The sequence below is a fragment of the Amphimedon queenslandica genome, unplaced genomic scaffold (assembly GCF_000090795.2).
Source record: "Amphimedon queenslandica unplaced genomic scaffold, v1.1 AMPQUscaffold_13493, whole genome shotgun sequence".
Classification (NCBI taxonomy): domain Eukaryota; kingdom Metazoa; phylum Porifera; class Demospongiae; order Haplosclerida; family Niphatidae; genus Amphimedon; species Amphimedon queenslandica.
In genome coordinates this window covers 180,940-186,515 of record NW_003546271.1, presented here as the reverse complement: position 1 = coordinate 186,515, position 5,576 = coordinate 180,940, and positions in this window count along the sequence as shown.

The window sequence follows — 5,576 nt, the reverse complement described above, 5'->3', positions numbered from 1 at the left end:
GATTGTTCTTTAGTTTTAACAATTGTTGATTTTGCTTTTTATTATGTAAATGATTATTACATGTCTGACTCGCTGCAACTTGATTCTTATTGCCAATGAAGGGGCTGTTCAAAAAGGGGCAGAGCTCCTACTCCAATAGTTATTAGTCAGTTATGATTATTGCTTGTCATCATTCCTACCATGTGTTTCTGTCGTTTGTCTTGTGAGGCCTGATTGAAGATTTCCCTATTGGTGTTGATACGTCCAGGTTTCAGCTGCGGTCAGTAGCACAGAACCATTCATTTTGTCTTTGCAACGGGGATGTGGTCTCCAAGTATATTTATAGGAAGATTCTGTTAGGTAGCTTGGTACCCATTGGGCTGGAAGGGATCTGCCCTAGTCACACTGGTTTGATTCCTAACCTAACAAGTAGTGCATGTTTGTTGACCTTTCAAACCAGCTGTTGGTAGCATCAATAAGGCGATAAGCCCAACTTATCATCAGTATGTTATGCATTGGTGGATAATGCAGCGGCAGTCATTCACAGCTTAGATCCCAGAACATGCTTGACAAAGTTTGATCTTCAGTACGCTTACAGGACTGTACCAGTCCATCCAGCCTACCACCACAGATTAGGAATTGTGTGGGAGGGGCCTACTCAAATGCACAGATGCTTGCTTTTTTCCTTTGGTTTGCGCTCAGCGTCAAAAATATTCTCAGCTATTTCAGATACGTTGGTCTGGATCTTTGCCAGCTTTGGCTTAGTCTCTCATGTGCACTACTTAGATGACTTTGTTTTTTTGAGTGCCCTAGCACGGCAGGCATTTTAGTGGCCAGTTTGAAGTGATGCTGTTATGCAGGTCTCTTGGAATACCATTTGCAATGCATAAGACTGAAGGCCCTCAACTTATGTGGTTTTCGTGGGAATTGTGACGATTCAGCCAAGCAGAATCTGCGACTGCCTGATGATAAGCTGCAAGTAATGTTACAGGCCTGAGCTCACAGACCAGCATGTTGTAAACAAGAGCTAGTCACTTGGGCCACTAGCTGCGCAGCTACAGTGGGTCAGCAGGGTTGCCCATTTCTTTCAGCTGTTGTCTATGGCTAAGCTCCCTCATTACTTTATCTTGGCATTAGGAGTGCTAAGGCTAATATCTTATTTTTTGAAGCAACGGAATGGCCAGTTTTTCTCCTCATGCTATTCCATCAGAGCATGTGTATACAAATGCAGCAAGTTTGGTTGATTGTAGGGGTTTCCAGGTACCTTGTAATTTAGGCTGGCCTGGCCAAAGGATCATGCCTATAGGAGAGTATTGCAGCTCTGGAGCTTTCACTTAAATTCCATTCCCAGCCCAGGGAAGTTAAACAAGGTGGTGGAGGCAATGTCTCAAAATGAAACGCATTTCTTTTATTCTTTCTTCATGTAAGCATCTCAAAGTCAATCATTCCCCAGATCCACTTGCTTGCGGGGGAGATACAAGATTTGGGCTAAGCAGCTTGGACAGGCATGTTCAAGGCTTGGGAGAGGCATTGCCCCATACACAAAATCAGCATATCTATTTGGTTTGAGTTGTTACTTCAGCCTCTGTGATGTGTTTCAGCTGTAACCCCTTCCTCTGGTAGAGCAGAATTATTGCCGTTATGTAGCTTTCCTTGCTCAAAGCACGCTGTCCTTCCAATCAGTTTCTGTGTATACCTCAGTGCATGCTTGTTTTATCACATCTTAGCAGGTCTGCCCGACCCCATTATTTCCCTCTTTGTGCATTTGTTTTAAAAGGCTTACGGCATTCAAGCCAAGGATCTAGGCAGGTTTGGCTCCCAATAGCCCCTATAATCTGATCTGCTATTCACTCCAAATGGTCAGAGGAAGGGGTGTTATTTGATAGAACCATTCTGTGGGTGACAGTCTGCTTAGGCTTTTTGCATTTCTCCAAGCAGGGAGTTCACCTGTCCAGTTATAGATAAATTTTACGAGTCAGAAATGCTTGCAACAGGAGACATTGCCGGGGATTCTCACCTCTATCTGTACCGCTTAAGCGAGGGTGCACCTCAAAAGAAGGAAGAATAATCAAGGGGCAAAAATTGCCATAAGCACTGTCGACAGTTCTGACCTATTTAACAATGTGTCCTTTCAACCAATGCCCTACCTTTTTTTATCGTATTTAGAAATGGTGACACACTCTCAGTCTTAAGACAGCGTTTGGTGTTTGAGCTGGGAAAAGCCCTGCAGTCTATTCGAGTTGATGCTTCCCCTTACAATGGACATAGTTTTTACACTGGCACCGCAACAGCGGCAGCTCAAGCAGAGGAGAGTGATTTCATCATTCAAGCAATGGGATGGTGGCAGTCGTCAGTTTTCATGTCTTATAGAATACACAAGGATCAGTTGTGCAGCGTGGCTAGCCTTTTGGTCCTGTAACAATTTCTTTCATATCTATCTGGTTTCTTTGTTAAGTATCATGGTCATTGTGCTGCTAAGTTTTGGGAATTTCTTTTATTGTACTATTTGTTTAATAGGCAGAGTATGAATTTGTTTGGGGAGTGTTGCTAGCGCATTTGGGATGGGGTCTTTGACCCACACTCCCCCTAATTCAGTATAACTACCTCTAAATCAGCCTGCTTGCAAGGCTATAATCAATATGCCTCTGTCTTTATTGTGAACCTTAAGCATGAGGCATAAGCAGCATTAATGATTACACATAATGCTAAGGCATGGTGGGTAATTGCCTGACCCAAGTGGCATAGTTAACGCAGCTTAACTATTGGCTCTCTCATGCAGAGAGTATTCAGTTGCTCATGGCAAATATGGCCCACTCTGAGTTGGACCCCTTAGTTGGTTCAGATGGTAAGAATTAGATTTTGGCGGCACTTGTTTAGGTGCCAGGCATACATTGCAGCCAGGGTGGGCCAGCTTCCTTCATAAACTGGCCACTAGCTTTACATCATTGAACTATTGTGTAAGCCTTGGGTTCAATATGACCACCATTTGCAACCAGGCAATGCAAGCTTAGGGGTGTGGCCCACACAATATTACAAACCCTTTTCTCTTTTTGCCCTTTTTGGGTGATTTGCTGGGCCGATTGTATATATTTGTCCCAACACCCATTTGCCACAAATAACTAGCAACTAAATTTGATAGGACCAATGCTTCTGTGACCCAAGACAACACTATAATAATTAATAATATAGAAACATGACATTGACGTACATATGTATAGTAAAGTTACTTACTAATACAATAAGCTAGCGTTAACACAAGAAGACCAAGAACATAAGAAATATGAGAATCCTTTATTGCATCATAATCCAAGTGATAGGATAAATGTACATAATCCTGTGTTAGGTGTAATACTGGGATTTCTCCTCTTCAGTAGCTGCCGTTTATTCCCAATATTAGAAAAAATAATTATTAAACTTAGGTATTATTTATTGTAACAAGAGGTGTGTCCTTTGTAGTCAATACATTATTAGTTAATAAACATTATAAATGAATAATAGTACATGACAGGCATCAAAAAATCATGGTTAATGTTTAAAAAGTCACTAAAATTTGTACTGATACTAACATGAGTGACAAAATCCCTATTTCTTTATCTGGTTTGTCTGGACAATTCCTGAGGCTTACTGATTTGAATTTCAATCTGTTTTATTTCCTTCCCCTTGTTTGGTCCCATAAATAATATAAAATGTTATCAACATAAATGGTACAAATTTTGGACTTACAAAGCAGCCATTGGTTTCACCAACAACACTCACATGGAACTAACACACTCTCATTTCACCACTGTCTGACTCTGTCTCGCTGTTAGTGTGTACAGTCAAAATAAGTGTTTCAGATCTCCCACACATCCTAGGGGTTATGTAAGGTCTATTGTACAGTTACAATAACTAACCATTGAACATCTTTAAATTGAATACTTGCTGACAAACTTCATCACAACCTTGGTTTTTTTAAAGCACGCATGTCTACTATAGGTGGGGCAATTATCACATGACTGATGATGAGAGAAGTTGTAAATTGAAGATACATCAAAAAATCAATCACGAAATCTTTATTATTTCTTTTACTCTTATTAATGAACTTCACAATACACATAGATGAGACAACAAAATAAGACACAAAGTACTTTAAGAGAAACTGTAATAAAACACAGAGTCCCAAGAGAAATAAATGAATAAAAGTAAAGCAACAAAACATAAAGAAAATTAAAAGCTACAAGTTGAGTTTACAATTAAAAATAAAATTACAGGAATGACTCAATACACTTACTGTATGGACATAAAAAAATGAAATGTGCACAATTTTGAGGAATCGAACTTGGTCTGCCACATCAGATCAACCAATCATCTCTTAGCATAGGACAAGGAGCAATCAAGTATATCAGCTTGGTCTTTTGGCTTATTTCATAGTCACAGTAGTTGTTTGAAGTAAAAGTGGCAAGACAAATTATTCTTTGTGTATTTGTGAGATAATTTAAAACAGACATAGTATAGGAGGAGTAGAATGATACATGATGTAGGATATCAAAAGAAGGATAACAAGACTGAACTGATTTCATAAAATGACAACATCAATGATCTTATAGGTCATCATCATGGAAAGAAGCTCGAGAGCAACGAATCTAGATATGCAATCCAAAACATAATGATATAAAAAACATTTCCTTAATAAGGTGGGTGCGCAATATTGTGAGAAGTACGTCAATTGTGGTATGATGACATTTATGTATAGTTGCTTCTTTACTGGTGGAGATGATAGAGTACCAACAGTTCTACATATGAGGCACATAGTTTTTAATCATTTGGACACAATAAACCTGTAGCTTCCATAATAAGTCATTGAAAAAAATTACTCCAAGGTCTTTTTGACTACTATACAGGATAATAGGTTGGTCATTGAGGAAGCCTGAATTGTAGGTGAGAATATTTTGAGGTATTAAAGGACATATTAGATAAGCTCCACAATTAAAGTCTGTCAATGTCTTATTGGAGAAGAGAAGGGGGGTGTTAACAGTGGTATTATATAGGCGGTAGCCTATATGTAGGATTGAGGTAGGCTTTTCATGATGGCGGCCATTTTTATGATTTTCAAACACTAATAACTTTTATCTTACGTTGTACAGCCTTATAAATGGCTTAAATGAGCTCTCCTTCACTGAGCGATTCTCCTTGTACCTTTAAAGTGGACTGTAATGTAGCAAGAGCTTTTTTGAAGAATAGGCCCAAATTCAAATTTCTGCAAAATTCTTCAGACTTTTTCTTCTTTCACCTTCTTTTATGGGCCCTCTAATCTTTTAAGCCAGAGAACCGCTCCAGTTGGCTTTTATATCATTCCTTTTTGCTTGGGTCAAGGACCACAAAGGTGCATTCAAAAAGAAGCAAGGAGAGAACAAAACGGAAGTCAAAATCCAGCTGCAGACACTGCATGGGTTTGTGGTTTGACACCATTTAAATTTATGCGCATGTGATTAGCATGAATATGATTAACCTAACCACAGAATCAAAACAGAATGTAATTTCTTAATTTAAGAAAAAAGAATGAAAACAAGTAAATAAAAAACATTAAAAATGGAAAAGCAGTAGGATTTAATATGGGA